The sequence below is a fragment of the Oncorhynchus clarkii genome, unplaced genomic scaffold (assembly GCF_045791955.1).
Source record: "Oncorhynchus clarkii lewisi isolate Uvic-CL-2024 unplaced genomic scaffold, UVic_Ocla_1.0 unplaced_contig_4726_pilon_pilon, whole genome shotgun sequence".
Classification (NCBI taxonomy): domain Eukaryota; kingdom Metazoa; phylum Chordata; class Actinopteri; order Salmoniformes; family Salmonidae; genus Oncorhynchus; species Oncorhynchus clarkii.
In genome coordinates this window covers 17,183-41,580 of record NW_027259086.1, presented here as the reverse complement: position 1 = coordinate 41,580, position 24,398 = coordinate 17,183, and the positions used below count along the sequence as shown (strand labels likewise).

The 24,398-nt window shown below is 38.2% G+C and overlaps 17 non-coding genes across 17 annotated transcripts; all 17 read left to right on the top strand.

The window, feature by feature from the left end:
* The first annotated feature begins 228 nt into the window (after positions 1–228).
* On the top strand, positions 229–300 carry trnaa-ugc (transfer RNA alanine (anticodon UGC)). Its single transcript has one exon. It is a non-coding gene; the product is annotated as a tRNA-Ala (tRNA).
* Positions 301–1,696: 1,396 nt separating this feature from the next.
* trnaa-ugc (transfer RNA alanine (anticodon UGC)) lies at positions 1,697–1,768 on the top strand. The gene has a single exon. It is a non-coding gene; the product is annotated as a tRNA-Ala (tRNA).
* Positions 1,769–3,170: 1,402 nt separating this feature from the next.
* trnaa-ugc (transfer RNA alanine (anticodon UGC)) lies at positions 3,171–3,242 on the top strand. Its single transcript has one exon. It is a non-coding gene; the product is annotated as a tRNA-Ala (tRNA).
* Positions 3,243–4,647: 1,405 nt separating this feature from the next.
* trnaa-ugc (transfer RNA alanine (anticodon UGC)) lies at positions 4,648–4,719 on the top strand. The gene has a single exon. It is a non-coding gene; the product is annotated as a tRNA-Ala (tRNA).
* Positions 4,720–6,122: 1,403 nt separating this feature from the next.
* On the top strand, positions 6,123–6,194 carry trnaa-ugc (transfer RNA alanine (anticodon UGC)). Its single transcript has one exon. It is a non-coding gene; the product is annotated as a tRNA-Ala (tRNA).
* A 1,385-nt stretch (positions 6,195–7,579) lies between these two features.
* Positions 7,580–7,651, top strand: trnaa-ugc (transfer RNA alanine (anticodon UGC)). Its single transcript has one exon. It is a non-coding gene; the product is annotated as a tRNA-Ala (tRNA).
* Positions 7,652–9,054: 1,403 nt separating this feature from the next.
* On the top strand, positions 9,055–9,126 carry trnaa-ugc (transfer RNA alanine (anticodon UGC)). Its single transcript has one exon. It is a non-coding gene; the product is annotated as a tRNA-Ala (tRNA).
* Positions 9,127–10,537: 1,411 nt separating this feature from the next.
* Positions 10,538–10,609, top strand: trnaa-ugc (transfer RNA alanine (anticodon UGC)). Its single transcript has one exon. It is a non-coding gene; the product is annotated as a tRNA-Ala (tRNA).
* Positions 10,610–12,010: 1,401 nt separating this feature from the next.
* On the top strand, positions 12,011–12,082 carry trnaa-ugc (transfer RNA alanine (anticodon UGC)). The gene has a single exon. It is a non-coding gene; the product is annotated as a tRNA-Ala (tRNA).
* Positions 12,083–13,504: 1,422 nt separating this feature from the next.
* trnaa-ugc (transfer RNA alanine (anticodon UGC)) lies at positions 13,505–13,576 on the top strand. Its single transcript has one exon. It is a non-coding gene; the product is annotated as a tRNA-Ala (tRNA).
* A 1,403-nt stretch (positions 13,577–14,979) lies between these two features.
* Positions 14,980–15,051, top strand: trnaa-ugc (transfer RNA alanine (anticodon UGC)). Its single transcript has one exon. It is a non-coding gene; the product is annotated as a tRNA-Ala (tRNA).
* A 1,405-nt stretch (positions 15,052–16,456) lies between these two features.
* trnaa-ugc (transfer RNA alanine (anticodon UGC)) lies at positions 16,457–16,528 on the top strand. Its single transcript has one exon. It is a non-coding gene; the product is annotated as a tRNA-Ala (tRNA).
* Positions 16,529–17,940: 1,412 nt separating this feature from the next.
* On the top strand, positions 17,941–18,012 carry trnaa-ugc (transfer RNA alanine (anticodon UGC)). Its single transcript has one exon. It is a non-coding gene; the product is annotated as a tRNA-Ala (tRNA).
* Positions 18,013–19,434: 1,422 nt separating this feature from the next.
* On the top strand, positions 19,435–19,506 carry trnaa-ugc (transfer RNA alanine (anticodon UGC)). The gene has a single exon. It is a non-coding gene; the product is annotated as a tRNA-Ala (tRNA).
* Positions 19,507–20,922: 1,416 nt separating this feature from the next.
* trnaa-ugc (transfer RNA alanine (anticodon UGC)) lies at positions 20,923–20,994 on the top strand. Its single transcript has one exon. It is a non-coding gene; the product is annotated as a tRNA-Ala (tRNA).
* Positions 20,995–22,403: 1,409 nt separating this feature from the next.
* Positions 22,404–22,475, top strand: trnaa-ugc (transfer RNA alanine (anticodon UGC)). Its single transcript has one exon. It is a non-coding gene; the product is annotated as a tRNA-Ala (tRNA).
* Positions 22,476–23,871: 1,396 nt separating this feature from the next.
* Positions 23,872–23,943, top strand: trnaa-ugc (transfer RNA alanine (anticodon UGC)). The gene has a single exon. It is a non-coding gene; the product is annotated as a tRNA-Ala (tRNA).
* Positions 23,944–24,398: the final 455 nt, after the last annotated feature.

Here is a 24,398-nt window from a genome sequence, read left to right as displayed (position 1 = left end):
AATTATGATTATTTATTGCTTCTTTTTTTTCTCTCCCCCTTCTATTTTGTTATTGACTGTGCGCTTGTTTGTTCCATGTGTAACTCTGTGTTGTTGTTTGTGTTGCACTGCTTTGCTTTATCTTGGCCAGGTCGCAGTGGTGTATGAGAACTTGTCCTTAACTGGCTTACCCGGTTAAATAAAGGTGACATTTTAAAAAATAAGTAAAAGGTTTTCCTTCTACAGAAAGGGGATGTAGCTCAGTGGTAGAGCGCATGCTTTGCATGTATGAGGTCCTGGGTTCAATCCCCAGCTTCTCCATGTTCTTCTGCAAAGACCCAATTCTACTTTCCAGAATGTTGAAATTCTAAGCAGGAAACAGAGATGTGCAAAATCATTTGGTCTTGTAATCTGAAGAATATGCGTTCAATCCCTGTTTATAGAACAGAAGTGGCATGGTTGCCAACTTTTATGGCATCATTTTCAAAAACTGAAGTTCATGTTTTCGATCCCAGTCCGTACCTGTTTTAAGAATTGCTGCTATCATTTCATTGTAGTTTCAATGGAGTGGTGTATATAAAAAGTACATTGTATTAATAGTTCACCCCTCCGCTTCCAGACTGTATATGAATGTGGGAAGCCGCCGCTGGCTGATCCCGCCCTGGCTTACATTTAAAAAAAACACACAATTAACCTGAATTAGGGCCAGACTAGTTACCATCATTTTCTCACATTGCCATTGAAAGTTTTTTCTATTGTCTCTTTTTGGTCCATTTAGATTGTTAATGTAGATTGTATAGAATTATTATATATATTTTTTTAATGTTATGGTTAAAAATGTTAATGTTTTACTGTGACTTGTTGTAGGCTCCTAAATGGACCATAAGGTTAAAAACCAAACCAAATTAAGAAAACTAAACTGAAAAAGAAAAAAATACAATTAAAAATACAATTAAAACTAAGTTGCTCCGCGAGAGTATCTCTTTTGGGTCACTTTTGCTGGTCCCAAGCCCGGATAAAGGAGGAGGGTTGGAATTGTGACATAAAAAAAAACAAGAATCGACAGAAGAAAGTTCATTTGTAGTTCTAAATATATTTAGGGTGTGTTATACTCACTTCTTGTCTCTCCCACGGAGTTATTCCTCTCTCCAACCGCGTCCATCACAATTACATGATCATGGCAAATTATGCAAATTAGGTGATGACGTCATTTAGCAACTTCTAGCGTCTTTTAGGACAGCCAATAGCTACTTTCCTTACTGAGGAGTTGGCAACACTGCTAACTTTAAACATCAGCTATCTGAGCAGCTAACCGATCGCTGCAGCTGTACATTGCCCATCTGTAAATAGCCCACCCAATCTACCGACCTCATCCCCATATGGTTTTTATTTACTTTCTGCACTTTTGCACACCAGTATTTCTACTTGCACATCATCATCTGCTCATCTGTCACTCCAGTGTTCATTTCTAAATTGTGATTACTTCGCTACTATGGCCTATTTATTGCTTCTTTTTTTTCTCTCCCCCTTCTATTTTGTTATTGACTGTGCGCTTGTTTGTTCCATGTGTAACTCTGTGTTGTTGTTTGTGTTGCACTTCTTTGCTTTATCTTGGCCAGGTCGCAGTGGTGTATGAGAACTTGTCCTTAACTGGCTTACCTGGTTAAATAAAGGTGACATTTAAAAAAATAAACAAAACATTTTTCTTTTGCAGAAAGGGGTTGTAGCTCAGTGGTAGAGCGCATGCTTTGCATGTATGAGGTCCTGGGTTCAATCCCCAGCTTCTCCATGTTTTTTTGCAAAGACCCAACTTCTACTTTCCAGAATGTTGAAATTCTAAGCAGGAAACAGAGATGTGCAAAATCATTTGGTCTTGTAATCTGAAGAATATGCGTTCAATCCCTGTTAGTACATTTATAGAACAGAAGTGGCATGGTTGCCAACTTTTATGGCATCATTTTCAAAAACTGAAGTTCATGTTTTCGATCCCTGTCCGTACCTGTTTTAAGAATTGCTGCTATCATTTCATTGTAGTTTCAATGGAGTGGTGTATATAAAAAGTACATTGTATTAATAGTTCACCCCTCCGCTTCCAGACTGTATATGAATGTGGGAAGCCGCCGCTGGCTGATCCCGCCCTGGCTTACATTTAAAAAAAACACAATTAACCTGAATTAGGGCCAGACTAGTTACCATCATTTTCTCACATTGCCATTGAAAGTTTTTTCTATTGTCTCTTTTTGGTCCATTTAGATTGTTAATGTAGATTGTATAGAATTATTATATATTTTTTTTTAATGTTATGGTTAAAAATGTTAATGTTTTACTGTGACTTGTTGTAGGCTCCTAAATGGACCATAAGGTTAAAAACCAAACCAAATTAAGAAAACTAAACTGAAAAACAAAAAAATACAATTAAAAATACAATTAAACTAAGTTGCTACGCGAGAGTATCTCTTTTGGGTCACTTTTGCTGGTCCCAAGCCCGGATAAAGGAGGAGGGTTGGAATTGTGACATAAAAAAAAACAAGAATCGACAGAAGAAAGTTCATTTGTAGTTCTAAATATATTTAGGGTGTGTTATACTCACTTCTTGTCTCTCCCACGGAGTTATTCCTCTCTCCAACCGCGTCCATCACAATTACATGATCATGGCAAATTATGCAAATTAGGTGATGACGTCATTTAGCAACTTCTAGCGTCTTTTAGGACAGCCAATAGCTACTTTCCTTACTGAGGAGTTGGCAACACTGCTAACTTTAAACATCAGCTATCTGAGCAGCTAACCGATCGCTGCAGCTGTACATTGCCCATCTGTAAATAGCCCACCCAATCTACCGACCTCATCCCCATATGGTTTTTATTTACTTTCTGCACTTTTGCACACCAGTATTTCTACTTGCACATCATCATCTGCTCATCTGTCACTCCAGTGTTCATTTCTAAATTGTGATTACTTCGCTACTATGGCCTATTTATTGCTTCTTTTTTTTCTCTCCCCCTTCTATTTTGTTATTGACTGTGCGCTTGTTTGTTCCATGTGTAACTCTGTGTTGTTGTTTGTGTTGCACTTCTTTGCTTTATCTTGGCCAGGTCGCAGTGGTGTATGAGAACTTGTCCTTAACTGGCTTACCTGGTTAAATAAAGGTGACATTTAAAAAAATAAACAAAACATTTTTCTTTTGCAGAAAGGGGTTGTAGCTCAGTGGTAGAGCGCATGCTTTGCATGTATGAGGTCCTGGGTTCAATCCCCAGCTTCTCCATGTTCTTTTGCAAAGACCCAACTTCTACTTTCCAGAATGTTGAAATTCTAAGCAGGAAACAGAGATGTGCAAAATCATTTGGTCTTGTAATCTGAAGAATATGCATTCAATCCCTGTTAGTACATTTATAGAACAGAAGTGGCATGGTTGCCAACTTTTATGGCATCATTTTCAAAAACTGAAGTTCATGTTTTCGATCCCTGTCCGTACCTGTTTTAAGAATTGCTGCTATCATTTCATTGTAGTTTCAATGGAGTGGTGTATATAAAAAGTACATTGTATTAATAGTTCACCCCTCCGCTTCCAGACTGTATATGAATGTGGGAAGCCGCCGCTGGCTGATCCCGCCCTGGCTTACATTTAAAAAAAACACACAATTAACCTGAATTAGGGCCAGACTAGTTACCATCATTTTCTCACATTGCCATTGAAAGTTTTTTCTATTGTCTCTTTTTGGTCCATTTAGATTGTTAATGTAGATTGTATAGAATTATTATATATATTTTTTTAATGTTATGGTTAAAAATGTTAATGTTTTACTGTGACTTGTTGTAGGCTCCTAAATGGACCATAAGGTTAAAAACCAAACCAAATTAAGAAAACTAAACTGAAAAAGAAAAAAATACAATTAAAAATACAATTAAAACTAAGTTGCTCCGCGAGAGTATCTCTTTTGGGTCACTTTTGCTGGTCCCAAGCCCGGATAAAGGAGGAGGGTTGGAATTGTGACATAAAAAAAAACAAGAATCGACAGAAGAAAGTTCATTTGTAGTTCTAAATATATTTAGGGTGTGTTATACTCACTTCTTGTCTCTCCCACGGAGTTATTCCTCTCTCCAACCGCGTCCATCACAATTACATGATCATGGCAAATTATGCAAATTAGGTGATGACGTCATTTAGCAACTTCTAGCGTCTTTTAGGACAGCCAATAGCTACTTTCCTTACTGAGGAGTTGGCAACACTGCTAACTTTAAACATCAGCTATCTGAGCAGCTAACCGATCGCTGCAGCTGTACATTGCCCATCTGTAAATAGCCCACCCAATCTACCGACCTCATCCCCATATGGTTTTTATTTACTTTCTGCACTTTTGCACACCAGTATTTCTACTTGCACATCATCATCTGCTCATCTGTCACTCCAGTGTTCATTTCTAAATTGTGATTACTTCGCTACTATGGCCTATTTATTGCTTCTTTTTTTTCTCTCCCCCTTCTATTTTGTTATTGACTGTGCGCTTGTTTGTTCCATGTGTAACTCTGTGTTGTTGTTTGTGTTGCACTTCTTTGCTTTATCTTGGCCAGGTCGCAGTGGTGTATGAGAACTTGTCCTTAACTGGCTTACCTGGTTAAATAAAGGTGACATTTAAAAAAATAAACAAAACATTTTTCTTTTGCAGAAAGGGGTTGTAGCTCAGTGGTAGAGCGCATGCTTTGCATGTATGAGGTCCTGGGTTCAATCCCCAGCTTCTCCATGTTTTTTTGCAAAGACCCAACTTCTACTTTCCAGAATGTTGAAATTCTAAGCAGGAAACAGAGATGTGCAAAATCATTTGGTCTTGTAATCTGAAGAATATGCGTTCAATCCCTGTTAGTACATTTATAGAACAGAAGTGGCATGGTTGCCAACTTTTATGGCATCATTTTCAAAAACTGAAGTTCATGTTTTCGATCCCTGTCCGTACCTGTTTTAAGAATTGCTGCTATCATTTCATTGTAGTTTCAATGGAGTGGTGTATATAAAAAGTACATTGTATTAATAGTTCACCCCTCCGCTTCCAGACTGTATATGAATGTGGGAAGCCGCCGCTGGCTGATCCCGCCCTGGCTTACATTTAAAAAAAACACAATTAACCTGAATTAGGGCCAGACTAGTTACCATCATTTTCTCACATTGCCATTGAAAGTTTTTTCTATTGTCTCTTTTTGGTCCATTTAGATTGTTAATGTAGATTGTATAGAATTATTATATATTTTTTTTTAATGTTATGGTTAAAAATGTTAATGTTTTACTGTGACTTGTTGTAGGCTCCTAAATGGACCATAAGGTTAAAAACCAAACCAAATTAAGAAAACTAAACTGAAAAACAAAAAAATACAATTAAAAATACAATTAAACTAAGTTGCTACGCGAGAGTATCTCTTTTGGGTCACTTTTGCTGGTCCCAAGCCCGGATAAAGGAGGAGGGTTGGAATTGTGACATAAAAAAAAACAAGAATCGACAGAAGAAAGTTCATTTGTAGTTCTAAATATATTTAGGGTGTGTTATACTCACTTCTTGTCTCTCCCACGGAGTTATTCCTCTCTCCAACCGCGTCCATCACAATTACATGATCATGGCAAATTATGCAAATTAGGTGATGACGTCATTTAGCAACTTCTAGCGTCTTTTAGGACAGCCAATAGCTACTTTCCTTACTGAGGAGTTGGCAACACTGCTAACTTTAAACATCAGCTATCTGAGCAGCTAACCGATCGCTGCAGCTGTACATTGCCCATCTGTAAATAGCCCACCCAATCTACCGACCTCATCCCCATATGGTTTTTATTTACTTTCTGCACTTTTGCACACCAGTATTTCTACTTGCACATCATCATCTGCTCATCTGTCACTCCAGTGTTCATTTGCTAAATTGTGATTACTTCGCTACTATGGCCTATTTATTGCTTCTTTTTTTTCTCTCCCCCTTCTATTTTGTTATTGACTGTGCGCTTGTTTGTTCCATGTGTAACTCTGTGTTGTTGTTTGTGTTGCACTTCTTTGCTTTATCTTGGCCAGGTCGCAGTGGTGTATGAGAACTTGTCCTTAACTGGCTTACCCGGTTAAATAAAGGTGACATTTAAAAAAATAAACAAAACATTTTTCTTCTACAGAAAGGGGATGTAGCTCAGTGGTAGAGCGCATGCTTTGCATGTATGAGGTCCTGGGTTCAATCCCCAGCTTCTCCATGTTCTTTTGCAAAGACCCAACTTCTACTTTCCAGAATGTTGAAATTCTAAGCAGGAAACAGAGATGTGCAAAATCATTTGGTCTTGTAATCTGAAGAATATGCGTTCAATCCCTGTTAGTACATTTATAGAACAGAAGTGGCATGGTTGCCAACTTTTATGGCATCATTTTCAAAAACTGAAGTTCATGTTTTCGATCCCTGTCCGTACCTGTTTTAAGAATTGCTGCTATCATTTCATTGTAGTTTCAATGGAGTGGTGTATATAAAAAGTACATTGTATTAATAGTTCACCCCTCCGCTTCCAGACTGTATATGAATGTGGGAAGCCGCCGCTGGCTGATCCCGCCCTGGCTTACATTTAAAAAAAACACAATTAACCTGAATTAGGGCCAGACTAGTTACCATCATTTTCTCACATTGCCATTGAAAGTTTTTTCTATTGTCTCTTTTTGGTCCATTTAGATTGTTAATGTAGATTGTATAGAATTATTATATATATTTTTTTAATGTTATGGTTAAAAATGTTAATGTTTTACTGTGACTTGTTGTAGGCTCCTAAATGGACCATAAGGTTAAAAACCAAACCAAATTAAGAAAACTAAACTGAAAAACAAAAAAATACAATTAAAAATACAATTAAACTAAGTTGCTCCGCGAGAGTATCTCTTTTGGGTCACTTTTGCTGGTCCCAAGCCCGGATAAAGGAGGAGGGTTGGAATTGTGACATAAAAAAAAACAAGAATCGACAGAAGAAAGTTCATTTGTAGTTCTAAATATATTTAGGGTGTGTTTTACTCACTTCTTGTCTCTCCCACGGAGTTATTCCTCTCTCCAACCGCGTCCATCACAATTACATGATCATGGCAAATTATGCAAATTAGGTGATGACGTCATTTAGCGACTTCTAGCGTCTTTTAGGACAGCCAATAGCTACTTTCCTTACTGAGGAGTTGGCAACACTGCTAACTTTAAACATCAGCTATCTGAGCAGCTAACCGATCGCTGCAGCTGTACATTGCCCATCTGTAAATAGCCCACCCAATCTACCGACCTCATCCCCATATGGTTTTTATTTACTTTCTGCACTTTTGCACACCAGTATTTCTACTTGCACATCATCATCTGCTCATCTATCACTCCAGTGTTCATTTGCTAAATTATGATTATTTATTGCTTCTTTTTTTTCTCTCCCCCTTCTATTTTGTTATTGACTGTGCGCTTGTTTGTTCCATGTGTAACTCTGTGTTGTTGTTTGTGTTGCACTGCTTTGCTTTATCTTGGCCAGGTCGCAGTGGTGTATGAGAACTTGTCCTTAACTGGCTTACCCGGTTAAATAAAGGTGACATTTTAAAAAATAAGTAAAAGGTTTTCCTTCTACAGAAAGGGGATGTAGCTCAGTGGTAGAGCGCATGCTTTGCATGTATGAGGTCCTGGGTTCAATCCCCAGCTTCTCCATGTTCTTTTGCAAAGACCCAACTTCTACTTTCCAGAATGTTGAAATTCTAAGCAGGAAACAGAGATGTGCAAAATCATTTGGTCTTGTAATCTGAAGAATATGCGTTCAATCCCTGTTAGTACATTTATAGAACAGAAGTGGCATGGTTGCCAACTTTTATGGCATCATTTTCAAAAACTGAAGTTCATGTTTTCGATCCCTGTCCGTACCTGTTTTAAGAATTGCTGCTATCATTTCATTGTAGTTTCAATGGAGTGGTGTATATAAAAAGTACATTGTATTAATAGTTCACCCCTCCGCTTCCAGACTGTATATGAATGTGGGAAGCCGCCGCTGGCTGATCCCGCCCTGGCTTACATTTAAAAAAAACACAATTAACCTGAATTAGGGCCAGACTAGTTACCATCATTTTCTCACATTGCCATTGAAAGTTTTTTCTATTGTCTCTTTTTGGTCCATTTAGATTGTTAATGTAGATTGTATAGAATTATTATATATATTTTTTTAATGTTATGGTTAAAAATGTTAATGTTTTACTGTGACTTGTTGTAGGCTCCTAAATGGACCATAAGGTTAAAAACCAAACCAAATTAAGAAAACTAAACTGAAAAACAAAAAAATACAATTAAAAATACAATTAAAACTAAGTTGCTCCGCGAGAGTATCTCTTTTGGGTCACTTTTGCTGGTCCCAAGCCCGGATAAAGGAGGAGGGTTGGAATTGTGACATAAAAAAAAACAAGAATCGACAGAAGAAAGTTCATTTGTAGTTCTAAATATATTTAGGGTGTGTTTTACTCACTTCTTGTCTCTCCCACGGAGTTATTCCTCTCTCCAACCGCGTCCATCACAATTACATGATCATGGCAAATTATGCAAATTAGGTGATGACGTCATTTAGCGACTTCTAGCGTCTTTTAGGACAGCCAATAGCTACTTTCCTTACTGAGGAGTTGGCAACACTGCTAACTTTAAACATCAGCTATCTGAGCAGCTAACCGATCGCTGCAGCTGTACATTGCCCATCTGTAAATAGCCCACCCAATCTACCGACCTCATCCCCATATGGTTTTTATTTACTTTCTGCACTTTTGCACACCAGTATTTCTACTTGCACATCATCATCTGCTCATCTGTCACTCCAGTGTTCATTTCTAAATTGTGATTACTTCGCTACTATGGCCTATTTATTGCTTCTTTTTTTTCTCTCCCCCTTCTATTTTGTTATTGACTGTGCGCTTGTTTGTTCCATGTGTAACTCTGTGTTGTTGTTTGTGTTGCACTTCTTTGCTTTATCTTGGCCAGGTCGCAGTGGTGTATGAGAACTTGTCCTTAACTGGCTTACCCGGTTAAATAAAGGTGACATTTTAAAAAATAACTAAAAGGTTTTCCTTCTACAGAAAGGGGATGTAGCTCAGTGGTAGAGCGCATGCTTTGCATGTATGAGGTCCTGGGTTCAATCCCCAGCTTCTCCATGTTCTTTTGCAAAGACCCAACTTCTACTTTCCAGAATGTTGAAATTCTAAGCAGGAAACAGAGATGTGCAAAATCATTTGGTCTTGTAATCTGAAGAATATGCGTTCAATCCCTGTTAGTACATTTATAGAACAGAAGTGGCATGGTTGCCAACTTTTATGGCATCATTTTCAAAAACTGAAGTTCATGTTTTCGATCCCTGTCCGTACCTGTTTTAAGAATTGCTGCTATCATTTCATTGTAGTTTCAATGGAGTGGTGTATATAAAAAGTACATTGTATTAATAGTTCACCCCTCCGCTTCCAGACTGTATATGAATGTGGGAAGCCGCCGCTGGCTGATCCCGCCCTGGCTTACATTTAAAAAAAACACAATTAACCTGAATTAGGGCCAGACTAGTTACCATCATTTTCTCACATTGCCATTGAAAGTTTTTTCTATTGTCTCTTTTTGGTCCATTTAGATTGTTAATGTAGATTGTATAGAATTATTATATATATTTTTTTAATGTTATGGTTAAAAATGTTAATGTTTTACTGTGACTTGTTGTAGGCTCCTAAATGGACCATAAGGTTAAAAACCAAACCAAATTAAGAAAACTAAACTGAAAAACAAAAAAATACAATTAAAAATACAATTAAACTAAGTTGCTCCGCGAGAGTATCTCTTTTGGGTCACTTTTGCTGGTCCCAAGCCCGGATAAAGGAGGAGGGTTGGAATTGTGACATAAAAAAAAACAAGAATCGACAGAAGAAAGTTAATTTGTAGTTCTAAATATATTTAGGGTGTGTTTTACTCACTTCTTGTCTCTCCCACGGAGTTATTCCTCTCTCCAACCGCGTCCATCACAATTACATGATCATGGCAAATTATGCAAATTAGGTGATGACGTCATTTAGCGACTTCTAGCGTCTTTTAGGACAGCCAATAGCTACTTTCCTTACTGAGGAGTTGGCAACACTGCTAACTTTAAACATCAGCTATCTGAGCAGCTAACCGATCGCTGCAGCTGTACATTGCCCATCTGTAAATAGCCCACCCAATCTACCGACCTCATCCCCATATGGTTTTTATTTACTTTCTGCACTTTTGCACACCAGTATTTCTACTTGCACATCATCATCTGCTCATCTGTCACTCCAGTGTTCATTTGCTAAATTGTGATTACTTCGCTACTATGGCCTATTTATTGCCTTTTTTTTTTTCCCCCCCCCCCCCCCCTTCTATTTTGTTATTGACTGTGCGCTTGTTTGTTCCATGTGTAACTCTGTGTTGTTGTTTGTGTTGCACTGCTTTGCTTTATCTTGGCCAGGTCGCAGTGGTGTATGAGAACTTGTCCTTAACTGGCTTACCCGGTTAAATAAAGGTGACATTTTAAAAAATAACTAAAAGGTTTTCCTTCTACAGAAAGGGGATGTAGCTCAGTGGTAGAGCGCATGCTTTGCATGTATGAGGTCCTGGGTTCAATCCCCAGCTTCTCCATGTTCTTTTGCAAAGACCCAACTTCTACTTTCCAGAATGTTGAAATTCTAAGCAGGAAACAGAGATGTGCAAAATCATTTGGTCTTGTAATCTGAAGAATATGCATTCAATCCCTGTTAGTACATTTATAGAACAGAAGTGGCATGGTTGCCAACTTTTATGGCATCATTTTCAAAAACTGAAGTTCATGTTTTCGATCCCTGTCCGTACCTGTTTTAAGAATTGCTGCTATCATTTCATTGTAGTTTCAATGGAGTGGTGTATATAAAAAGTACATTGTATTAATAGTTCACCCCTCCGCTTCCAGACTGTATATGAATGTGGGAAGCCGCCGCTGGCTGATCCCGCCCTGGCTTACATTTAAAAAAAACACAATTAACCTGAATTAGGGCCAGACTAGTTACCATCATTTTCTCACATTGCCATTGAAAGTTTTTTCTATTGTCTCTTTTTGGTCCATTTAGATTGTTAATGTAGATTGTATAGAATTATTATATATATTTTTTTAATGTTATGGTTAAAAATGTTAATGTTTTACTGTGACTTGTTGTAGGCTCCTAAATGGACCATAAGGTTAAAAACCAAACCAAATTAAGAAAACTAAACTGAAAAACAAAAAAATACAATTAAAAATACAATTAAACTAAGTTGCTCCGCGAGAGTATCTCTTTTGGGTCACTTTTGCTGGTCCCAAGCCCGGATAAAGGAGGAGGGTTGGAATTGTGACATAAAAAAAAACAAGAATCGACAGAAGAAAGTTCATTTGTAGTTCTAAATATATTTAGGGTGTGTTTTACTCACTTCTTGTCTCTCCCACGGAGTTATTCCTCTCTCCAACCGCGTCCATCACAATTACATGATCATGGCAAATTATGCAAATTAGGTGATGACGTCATTTAGCGACTTCTAGCGTCTTTTAGGACAGCCAATAGCTACTTTCCTTACTGAGGAGTTGGCAACACTGCTAACTTTAAACATCAGCTATCTGAGCAGCTAACCGATCGCTGCAGCTGTACATTGCCCATCTGTAAATAGCCCACCCAATCTACCGACCTCATCCCCATATGGTTTTTATTTACTTTCTGCACTTTTGCACACCAGTATTTCTACTTGCACATCATCATCTGCTCATCTGTCACTCCAGTGTTCATTTGCTAAATTGTGATTACTTCGCTACTATGGCCTATTTATTGCCTTTTTTTTTCTTCCCCCTTCTATTTTGTTATTGACTGTGCGCTTGTTTGTTCCATGTGTAACTCTGTGTTGTTGTTTGTGTTGCACTGCTTTGCTTTATCTTGGCCAGGTCGCAGTGGTGTATGAGAACTTGTCCTTAACTGGCTTACCCGGTTAAATAAAGGTGACATTTTAAAAAATAACTAAAAGGTTTTCCTTCTACAGAAAGGGGATGTAGCTCAGTGGTAGAGCGCATGCTTTGCATGTATGAGGTCCTGGGTTCAATCCCCAGCTTCTCCATGTTCTTTTGCAAAGACCCAATTCTACTTTCCAGAATGTTGAAATTCTAAGCAGGAAACAGAGATGTGCAAAATCATTTGGTCTTGTAATCTGAAGAATATGCGTTCAATCCCTGTTAGTACATTTATAGAACAGAAGTGGCATGGTTGCCAACTTTTATGGCATCATTTTCAAAAACTGAAGTTCATGTTTTCGATCCCTGTCCGTACCTGTTTTAAGAATTGCTGCTATCATTTCATTGTAGTTTCAATGGAGTGGTGTATATAAAAAGTACATTGTATTAATAGTTCACCCCTCCGCTTCCAGACTGTATATGAATGTGGGAAGCCGCCGCTGGCTGATCCCGCCCTGGCTTACATTTAAAAAAAACACACAATTAACCTGAATTAGGGCCAGACTAGTTACCATCATTTTCTCACATTGCCATTGAAAGTTTTTTCTATTGTCTCTTTTTGGTCCATTTAGATTGTTAATGTAGATTGTATAGAATTATTATATATATTTTTTTAATGTTATGGTTAAAAATGTTAATGTTTTACTGTGACTTGTTGTAGGCTCCTAAATGGACCATAAGGTTAAAAACCAAACCAAATTAAGAAAACTAAACTGAAAAACAAAAAAATACAATTAAAAATACAATTAAAACTAAGTTGCTCCGCGAGAGTATCTCTTTTGGGTCACTTTTGCTGGTCCCAAGCCCGGATAAAGGAGGAGGGTTGGAATTGTGACATAAAAAAAAACAAGAATCGACAGAAGAAAGTTCATTTGTAGTTCTAAATATATTTAGGGTGTGTTTTACTCACTTCTTGTCTCTCCCACGGAGTTATTCCTCTCTCCAACCGCGTCCATCACAATTACATGATCATGGCAAATTATGCAAATTAGGTGATGACGTCATTTAGCGACTTCTAGCGTCTTTTAGGACAGCCAATAGCTACTTTCCTTACTGAGGAGTTGGCAACACTGCTAACTTTAAACATCAGCTATCTGAGCAGCTAACCGATCGCTGCAGCTGTACATTGCCCATCTGTAAATAGCCCACCCAATCTACCGACCTCATCCCCATATGGTTTTTATTTACTTTCTGCACTTTTGCACACCAGTATTTCTACTTGCACATCATCATCTGCTCATCTGTCACTCCAGTGTTCATTTGCTAAATTGTGATTACTTCGCTACTATGGCCTATTTATTGCCTTTTTTTTTATTCCCCCCCCCCCCCCCCCCCCCCCCTTCTATTTTGTTATTGACTGTGCGCTTGTTTGTTCCATGTGTAACTCTGTGTTGTTGTTTGTGTTGCACTGCTTTGCTTTATCTTGGCCAGGTCGCAGTGGTGTATGAGAACTTGTCCTTAACTGGCTTACCTGGTTAAATAAAGGTGACATTTTAAAAAATAAGTAAAAGGTTTTCCTTCTACAGAAAGGGGATGTAGCTCAGTGGTAGAGCGCATGCTTTGCATGTATGAGGTCCTGGGTTCAATCCCCAGCTTCTCCATGTTCTTTTGCAAAGACCCAACTTCTACTTTCCAGAATGTTGAAATTCTAAGCAGGAAACAGAGATGTGCAAAATCATTTGGTCTTGTAATCTGAAGAATATGCGTTCAATCCCTGTTAGTACATTTATAGAACAGAAGTGGCATGGTTGCCAACTTTTATGGCATCATTTTCAAAAACTGAAGTTCATGTTTTCGATCCCTGTCCGTACCTGTTTTAAGAATTGCTGCTATCATTTCATTGTAGTTTCAATGGAGTGGTGTATATAAAAAGTACATTGTATTAATAGTTCACCCCTCCGCTTCCAGACTGTATATGAATGTGGGAAGCCGCCGCTGGCTGATCCCGCCCTGGCTTACATTTAAAAAAAACACAATTAACCTGAATTAGGGCCAGACTAGTTACCATCATTTTCTCACATTGCCATTGAAAGTTTTTTCTATTGTCTCTTTTTGGTCCATTTAGATTGTTAATGTAGATTGTATAGAATTATTATATATATTTTTTTAATGTTATGGTTAAAAATGTTAATGTTTTACTGTGACTTGTTGTAGGCTCCTAAATGGACCATAAGGTTAAAAACCAAACCAAATTAAGAAAACTAAACTGAAAAACAAAAAAATACAATTAAAAATACAATTAAAACTAAGTTGCTCCGCGAGAGTATCTCTTTTGGGTCACTTTTGCTGGTCCCAAGCCCGGATAAAGGAGGAGGGTTGGAATTGTGACATAAACAAAAACAAGAATCGACAGAAGAAAGTTCATTTGTAGTTCTAAATATATTTAGGGTGTGTTTTACTCACTTCTTGTCTCTCCCACGGAGTTATTCCTCTCTCCAACCGCGTCCATCACAATTACATGATCATGGCAAATTATGCAAATTAGGTGATGACGTCATTTAGCGACTTCTAGCGTCTTTTAGGACAGCCAATAGCTACTTTCCTTACTGAGGAGTTGGCAACACTGCTAACTTTAAACATCAGCTATCTGAGCAGCTAACCGATCGCTGCAGCTGTACATTGCCCATCTGTAAATAGCCCACCCAATCTACCGACCTCATCCCCATATGGTTTTTATTTACTTTCTGCACTTTTGCACACCAGTATTTCTACTTGCACATCATCATCTGCTCATCTGTCACTCCAGTGTTCATTTCTAAATTGTGATTACTTCGCTACTATGGCCTATTTATTGCTTCTTTTTTTTCTCTCCCCCTTCTATTTTGTTATTGACTGTGCGCTTGTTTGTTCCATGTGTAACTCTGTGTTGTTGTTTGTGTTGCACTGCTTTGCTTTATCTTGGCCAGGTCGCAGTGGTGTATGAGAACTTGTCCTTAACTGGCTTACCCGGTTAAATAAAGGTGACATTTTAAAAAATAACTAAAAGGTTTTCCTTCTACAGAAAGGGGATGTAGCTCAGTGGTAGAGCGCATGCTTTGCATGTATGAGGTCCTGGGTTCAATCCCCAGCTTCTCCATGTTCTTTTGCAAAGACCCAACTTCTACTTTCCAGAATGTTGAAATTCTAAGCAGGAAACAGAGATGTGCAAAATCATTTGGTCTTGTAATCTGAAGAATATGCGTTCAATCCCTGTTAGTACATTTATAGAACAGAAGTGGCATGGTTGCCAACTTTTATGGCATCATTTTCAAAAACTGAAGTTCATGTTTTCGATCCCTGTCCGTACCTGTTTTAAGAATTGCTGCTATCATTTCATTGTAGTTTCAATGGAGTGGTGTATATAAAAAGTACATTGTATTAATAGTTCACCCCTCCGCTTCCAGACTGTATATGAATGTGGGAAGCCGCCGCTGGCTGATCCCGCCCTGGCTTACATTTAAAAAAAACACACAATTAACCTGAATTAGGGCCAGACTAGTTACCATCATTTTCTCACATTGCCATTGAAAGTTTTTTCTATTGTCTCTTTTTGGTCCATTTAGATTGTTAATGTAGATTGTATAGAATTATTATATATATTTTTTTAATGTTATGGTTAAAAATGTTAATGTTTTACTGTGACTTGTTGTAGGCTCCTAAATGGACCATAAGGTTAAAAACCAAACCAAATTAAGAAAACTAAACTGAAAAACAAAAAAATACAATTAAAAATACAATTAAAACTAAGTTGCTCCGCGAGAGTATCTCTTTTGGGTCACTTTTGCTGGTCCCAAGCCCGGATAAAGGAGGAGGGTTGGAATTGTGACATAAAAAAAAACAAGAATCGACAGAAGAAAGTTCATTTGTAGTTCTAAATATATTTAGGGTGTGTTTTACTCACTTCTTGTCTCTCCCACGGAGTTATTCCTCTCTCCAACCGCGTCCATCACAATTACATGATCATGGCAAATTATGCAAATTAGGTGATGACGTCATTTAGCGACTTCTAGCGTCTTTTAGGACAGCCAATAGCTACTTTCCTTACTGAGGAGTTGGCAACACTGCTAACTTTAAACATCAGCTATCTGAGCAGCTAACCGATCGCTGCAGCTGTACATTGCCCATCTGTAAATAGCCCACCCAATCTACCGACCTCATCCCCATATGGTTTTTATTTACTTTCTGCACTTTTGCACACCAGTATTTCTACTTGCACATCATCATCTGCTCATCTGTCACTCCAGTGTTCATTTCTAAATTGTGATTACTTCGCTACTATGGCCTATTTATTGCTTCTTTTTTTTCTCTCCCCCTTCTATTTTGTTATTGACTGTGCGCTTGTTTGTTCCATGTGTAACTCTGTGTTGTTGTTTGTGTTGCACTGCTTTGCTTTATCTTGGCCAGGTCGCAGTGGTGTATGAGAACTTGTCCTTAACTGGCTTACCCGGTTAAATAAAGGTGACATTTTAAAAAATAACTAAAAGGTTTTCTTTCTACAGAAAGGGGATGTAGCTCAGTGGTAGAGCGCATGCTTTGCATGTATGAGGTCCTGGGTTCAATCCCCAGCTTCTCCATGTTCTTTTGCAAAGACCCAACTTCTACTTTCCAGAATGTTGAAATTCTAAGCAGGAAACAGAGATGTGCAAAATCATTTGGTCTTGTAATCTGAAGAATATGCGTTCAATCCCTGTTAGTACATTTATAGAACAGAAGTGGCATGGTTGCCAACTTTTATGGCATCATTTTCAAAAACTGAAGTTCATGTTTTCGATCCCTGTCCGTACCTGTTTTAAGAATTGCTGCTATCATTTCATTGTAGTTTCAATGGAGTGGTGTATATAAAAAGTACATTGTATTAATAGTTCACCCCTCCGCTTCCAGACTGTATATGAATGTGGGAAGCCGCCGCTGGCTGATCCCGCCCTGGCTTACATTTAAAAAAAACACAATTAACCTGAATTAGGGCCAGACTAGTTACCATCATTTTCTCACATTGCCATTGAAAGTTTTTTCTATTGTCTCTTTTTGGTCCATTTAGATTGTTAATGTAGATTGTATAGAATTATTATATATATTTTTTTAATGTTATGGTTAAAAATGTTAATGTTTTACTGTGACTTGTTGTAGGCTCCTAAATGGACCATAAGGTTAAAAACCAAACCAAATTAAGAAAACTAAACTGAAAAACAAAAAAATACAATTAAAAATACAATTAAACTAAGTTGCTCCGCGAGAGTATCTCTTTTGGGTCACTTTTGCTGGTCCCAAGCCCGGATAAAGGAGGAGGGTTGGAATTGTGACATAAAAAAAAACAAGAATCGACAGAAGAAAGTTCATTTGTAGTTCTAAATATATTTAGGGTGTGTTTTACTCACTTCTTGTCTCTCCCACGGAGTTATTCCTCTCTCCAACCGCGTCCATCACAATTACATGATCATGGCAAATTATGCAAATTAGGTGATGACGTCATTTAGCGACTTCTAGCGTCTTTTAGGACAGCCAATAGCTACTTTCCTTACTGAGGAGTTGGCAACACTGCTAACTTTAAACATCAGCTATCTGAGCAGCTAACCGATCGCTGCAGCTGTACATTGCCCATCTGTAAATAGCCCACCCAATCTACCGACCTCATCCCCATATGGTTTTTATTTACTTTCTGCACTTTTGCACACCAGTATTTCTACTTGCACATCATCATCTGCTCATCTGTCACTCCAGTGTTCATTTGCTAAATTGTGATTACTTCGCTACTATGGCCTATTTATTGCCTTTTTTTTTATTCCCCCCCCCCCCCCCCTTCTATTTTGTTATTGACTGTGCGCTTGTTTGTTCCATGTGTAACTCTGTGTTGTTGTTTGTGTTGCACTGCTTTGCTTTATCTTGGCCAGGTCGCAGTGGTGTATGAGAACTTGTCCTTAACTGGCTTACCCGGTTAAATAAAGGTGACATTTTAAAAAATAACTAAAAGGTTTTCTTTCTACAGAAAGGGGATGTAGCTCAGTGGTAGAGCGCATGCTTTGCATGTATGAGGTCCTGGGTTCAATCCCCAGCTTCTCCATGTTCTTTTGCCAAGACCCAATTCTACTTTCCAGAATGTTGAAATTCTAAGCAGGAAACAGAGATGTGCAAAATCATTTGGTCTTGTAATCTGAAGAATATGCGTTCAATCCCTGTTAGTACATTTATAGAACAGAAGTGGCATGGTTGCCAACTTTTATGGCATCATTTTCAAAAACTGAAGTTCATGTTTTCGATCCCTGTCCGTACCTGTTTTAAGAATTGCTGCTATCATTTCATTGTAGTTTCAATGGAGTGGTGTATATAAAAAGTACATTGTATTAATAGTTCACCCCTCCGCTTCCAGACTGTATATGAATGTGGGAAGCCGCCGCTGGCTGATCCCGCCCTGGCTTACATTTAAAAAAAACACACAATTAACCTGAATTAGGGCCAGACTAGTTACCATCATTTTCTCACATTGCCATTGAAAGTTTTTTCTATTGTCTCTTTTTGGTCCATTTAGATTGTTAATGTAGATTGTATAGAATTATTATATATATTTTTTTAATGTTATGGTTAAAAATGTTAATGTTTTACTGTGACTTGTTGTAGGCTCCTAAATGGACCATAAGGTTAAAAACCAAACCAAATTAAGAAAACTAAACTGAAAAACAAAAAAATACAATTAAAAATACAATTAAAAACTAAGTTGCTCCGCCAGAGTGTCTCTTTTGGGCCACTTTTGCTGGTCCCAAGCCCGGATAAAGGAGGAGGGTTGGAATTGTGACATAAAAAAAAACAAGAATCGACAGAAGAAAGTTCATTTGTAGTTCTAAATATATTTAGGGTGTGTTTTACTCACTTCTTGTCTCTCCCACGGAGTTATTCCTCTCTCCAACCGCGTCCATCACAATTACATGATCATGGCAAATTATGCAAATTAGGTGATGACGTCATTTAGCGACTTCTAGCGTCTTTTAGGACAGCCAATAGCTACTTTCCTTACTGAGGAGTTGGCAACACTGCTAACTTTAAACATCAGCTATCTGAGCAGCTAACCGATCGCTGCAGCTGTACATTGCCCATCTGTAAATAGCCCACCCAATCTACCGACCTCATCCCCATATGGTTTTTATTTACTTTCTGCACTTTTGCACACCAGTATTTCTACTTGCACATCATCATCTGCTCATCTGTCACTCCAGTGTTCATTTGCTAAATTGTGATTACTTCGCTACTATGGCCTATTTATTGCCTTTTTTTTTATTCCCCCCCCCCCCCCCCCCCCCCCTTCTATTTTGTTATTGACTGTGCGCTTGTTTGTTCCATGTGTAACTCTGTGTTGTTGTTTGTGTTGCACTGCTTTGCTTTATCTTGGCCAGGTCGCAGTGGTGTATGAGAACTTGTCCTTAACTGGCTTACCTGGTTAAATAAAGGTGACATTTTAAAAAATAAGTAAAAGGTTTTCCTTCTACAGAAAGGGGATGTAGCTCAGTGGTAGAGCGCATGCTTTGCATGTATGAGGTCCTGGGTTCAATCCCCAGCTTCTCCATGTTCTTTTGCAAAGACCCAACTTCTACTTTCCAGAATGTTGAAATTCTAAGCAGGAAACAGAGATGTGCAAAATCATTTGGTCTTGTAATCTGAAGAATATGCGTTCAATCCCTGTTAGTACATTTATAGAACAGAAGTGGCATGGTTGCCAACTTTTATGGCATCATTTTCAAAAACTGAAGTTCATGTTTTCGATCCCTGTCCGTACCTGTTTTAAGAATTGCTGCTATCATTTCATTGTAGTTTCAATGGAGTGGTGTATATAAAAAGTACATTGTATTAATAGTTCACCCCTCCGCTTCCAGACTGTATATGAATGTGGGAAGCCGCCGCTGGCTGATCCCGCCCTGGCTTACATTTAAAAAAAACACAATTAACCTGAATTAGGGCCAGACTAGTTACCATCATTTTCTCACATTGCCATTGAAAGTTTTTTCTATTGTCTCTTTTTGGTCCATTTAGATTGTTAATGTAGATTGTATAGAATTATTATATATATTTTTTTAATGTTATGGTTAAAAATGTTAATGTTTTACTGTGACTTGTTGTAGGCTCCTAAATGGACCATAAGGTTAAAAACCAAACCAAATTAAGAAAACTAAACTGAAAAACAAAAAAATACAATTAAAAATACAATTAAAACTAAGTTGCTCCGCGAGAGTATCTCTTTTGGGTCACTTTTGCTGGTCCCAAGCCCGGATAAAGGAGGAGGGTTGGAATTGTGACATAAACAAAAACAAGAATCGACAGAAGAAAGTTCATTTGTAGTTCTAAATATATTTAGGGTGTGTTTTACTCACTTCTTGTCTCTCCCACGGAGTTATTCCTCTCTCCAACCGCGTCCATCACAATTACATGATCATGGCAAATTATGCAAATTAGGTGATGACGTCATTTAGCGACTTCTAGCGTCTTTTAGGACAGCCAATAGCTACTTTCCTTACTGAGGAGTTGGCAACACTGCTAACTTTAAACATCAGCTATCTGAGCAGCTAACCGATCGCTGCAGCTGTACATTGCCCATCTGTAAATAGCCCACCCAATCTACCGACCTCATCCCCATATGGTTTTTATTTACTTTCTGCACTTTTGCACACCAGTATTTCTACTTGCACATCATCATCTGCTCATCTGTCACTCCAGTGTTCATTTGCTAAATTGTGATTACTTCGCTACTATGGCCTATTTATTGCCTTTTTTTTTATTCCCCCCCCCCCCCCCCCCCTTCTATTTTGTTATTGACTGTGCGCTTGTTTGTTCCATGTGTAACTCTGTGTTGTTGTTTGTGTTGCACTGCTTTGCTTTATCTTGGCCAGGTCGCAGTGGTGTATGAGAACTTGTCCTTAACTGGCTTACCCGGTTAAATAAAGGTGACATTTTAAAAAATAACTAAAAGGTTTTCCTTCTACAGAAAGGGGATGTAGCTCAGTGGTAGAGCGCATGCTTTGCATGTATGAGGTCCTGGGTTCAATCCCCAGCTTCTCCATGTTCTTTTGCCAAGACCCAATTCTACTTTCCAGAATGTTGAAATTCTAAGCAGGAAACAGAGATGTGCAAAATCATTTGGTCTTGTAATCTGAAGAATATGCGTTCAATCCCTGTTAGTACATTTATAGAACAGAAGTGGCATGGTTGCCAACTTTTATGGCATCATTTTCAAAAACTGAAGTTCATGTTTTCGATCCCTGTCCGTACCTGTTTTAAGAATTGCTGCTATCATTTCATTGTAGTTTCAATGGAGTGGTGTATATAAAAAGTACATTGTATTAATAGTTCACCCCTCCGCTTCCAGACTGTATATGAATGTGGGAAGCCGCCGCTGGCTGATCCCGCCCTGGCTTACATTTAAAAAAAACACAATTAACCTGAATTAGGGCCAGACTAGTTACCATCATTTTCTCACATTGCCATTGAAAGTTTTTTCTATTGTCTCTTTTTGGTCCATTTAGATTGTTAATGTAGATTGTATAGAATTATTATATATATTTTTTTAATGTTATGGTTAAAAATGTTAATGTTTTACTGTGACTTGTTGTAGGCTCCTAAATGGACCATAAGGTTAAAAACCAAACCAAATTAAGAAAACTAAACTGAAAAACAAAAAAATACAATTAAAAATACAATTAAAACTAAGTTGCTCCGCGAGAGTATCTCTTTTGGGTCACTTTTGCTGGTCCCAAGCCCGGATAAAGGAGGAGGGTTGGAATTGTGACATAAACAAAAACAAGAATCGACAGAAGAAAGTTCATTTGTAGTTCTAAATATATTTAGGGTGTGTTTTACTCACTTCTTGTCTCTCCCACGGAGTTATTCCTCTCTCCAACCGCGTCCATCACAATTACATGATCATGGCAAATTATGCAAATTAGGTGATGACGTCATTTAGCGACTTCTAGCGTCTTTTAGGACAGCCAATAGCTACTTTCCTTACTGAGGAGTTGGCAACACTGCTAACTTTAAACATCAGCTATCTGAGCAGCTAACCGATCGCTGCAGCTGTACATTGCCCATCTGTAAATAGCCCACCCAATCTACCGACCTCATCCCCATATGGTTTTTATTTACTTTCTGCACTTTTGCACACCAGTATTTCTACTTGCACATCATCATCTGCTCATCTGTCACTCCAGTGTTCATTTGCTAAATTGTGATTACTTCGCTACTATGGCCTATTTATTGCCTTTTTTTTTCCCCCCCCCCCCCCCCTTCTATTTTGTTATTGACTGTGCGCTTGTTTGTTCCATGTGTAACTCTGTGTTGTTGTTTGTGTTGCACTGCTTTGCTTTATCTTGGCCAGGTCGCAGTGGTGTATGAGAACTTGTCCTTAACTGGCTTACCCGGTTAAATAAAGGTGACATTTTAAAAAATAACTAAAAGGTTTTCCTTCTACAGAAAGGGGATGTAGCTCAGTGGTAGAGCGCATGCTTTGCATGTATGAGGTCCTGGGTTCAATCCCCAGCTTCTCCATGTTCTTTTGCCAAGACCCAATTCTACTTTCCAGAATGTTGAAATTCTAAGCAGGAAACAGAGATGTGCAAAATCATTTGGTCTTGTAATCTGAAGAATATGCATTCAATCCCTGTTAGTACATTTATAGAACAGAAGTGGCATGGTTGCCAACTTTTATGGCATCATTTTCAAAAACTGAAGTTCATGTTTTCGATCCCTGTCCGTACCTGTTTTAAGAATTGCTGCTATCATTTCATTGTAGTTTCAATGGAGTGGTGTATATAAAAAGTACATTGTATTAATAGTTCACCCCTCCGCTTCCAGACTGTATATGAATGTGGGAAGCCGCCGCTGGCTGATCCCGCCCTGGCTTACATTTAAAAAAAACACAATTAACCTGAATTAGGGCCAGACTAGTTACCATCATTTTCTCACATTGCCATTGAAAGTTTTTTCTATTGTCTCTTTTTGGTCCATTTAGATTGTTAATGTAGATTGTATAGAATTATTATATATATTTTTTTAATGTTATGGTTAAAAATGTTAATGTTTTACTGTGACTTGTTGTAGGCTCCTAAATGGACCATAAGGTTAAAAACCAAACCAAATTAAGAAAACTAAACTGAAAAACAAAAAAATACAATTAAAAATACAATTAAACTAAGTTGCTCCGCGAGAGTATCTCTTTTGGGTCACTTTTGCTGGTCCCAAGCCCGGATAAAGGAGGAGGGTTGGAATTGTGACATAAAAAAAAACAAGAATCGACAGAAGAAAGTTCATTTGTAGTTCTAAATATATTTAGGTTGTGTTTTACTCACTTCTTGTCTCTCCCACGGAGTTATTCCTCTCTCCAACCGCGTCCATCACAATTACATGATCATGGCAAATTATGCAAATTAGGTGATGACGTCATTTAGCGACTTCTAGCGTCTTTTAGGGCAGCCAATAGCTACTTTCCTTACTGAGGAGTTGGCAACACTGCTAACTTTAAACATCAGCTATCTGAGCAGCTAACCGATCGCTGCAGCTGTAAATAGCCCACCCAATCTACCGACCTCATCCCCATATGGTTTTTATTTACTTTCTGCACTTTTGCACACCAGTATTTCTACTTCCACATCATCATTTGCTCATCTGTCACTCCAGTGTTCATTTGCTAAATTGTGATTACTTCGCTACTATGGCCTATTTATTGCCTTTTTTTTTATTCCCCCCCCCCCCCCCCTTCTATTTTGTTATTGACTGTGCGCTTGTTTGTTCCATGTGTAACTCTGTGTTGTTGTTTGTGTTGCACTGCTTTGCTTTATCTTGGCCAGGTCGCAGTGGTGTATGAGAACTTGTCCTTAACTGGCTTACCCGGTTAAATAAAGGTGACATTTTAAAAAATAACTAAAAGGTTTTCTTTCTACAGAAAGGGGATGTAGCTCAGTGGTAGAGCGCATGCTTTGCATGTATGAGGTCCTGGGTTCAATCCCCAGCTTCTCCATGTTCTTTTGCCAAGACCCAATTCTACTTTCCAGAATGTTGAAATTCTAAGCAGGAAACAGAGATGTGCAAAATCATTTGGTCTTGTAATCTGAAGAATATGCGTTCAATCCCTGTTAGTACATTTATAGAACAGAAGTGGCATGGTTGCCAACTTTTATGGCATCATTTTCAAAAACTGAAGTTCATGTTTTCGATCCCTGTCCGTACCTGTTTTAAGAATTGCTGCTATCATTTCATTGTAGTTTCAATGGAGTGGTGTATATAAAAAGTACATTGTATTAATAGTTCACCCCTCCGCTTCCAGACTGTATATGAATGTGGGAAGCCGCCGCTGGCTGATCCCGCCCTGGCTTACATTTAAAAAAAACACACAATTAACCTGAATTAGGGCCAGACTAGTTACCATCATTTTCTCACATTGCCATTGAAAGTTTTTTCTATTGTCTCTTTTTG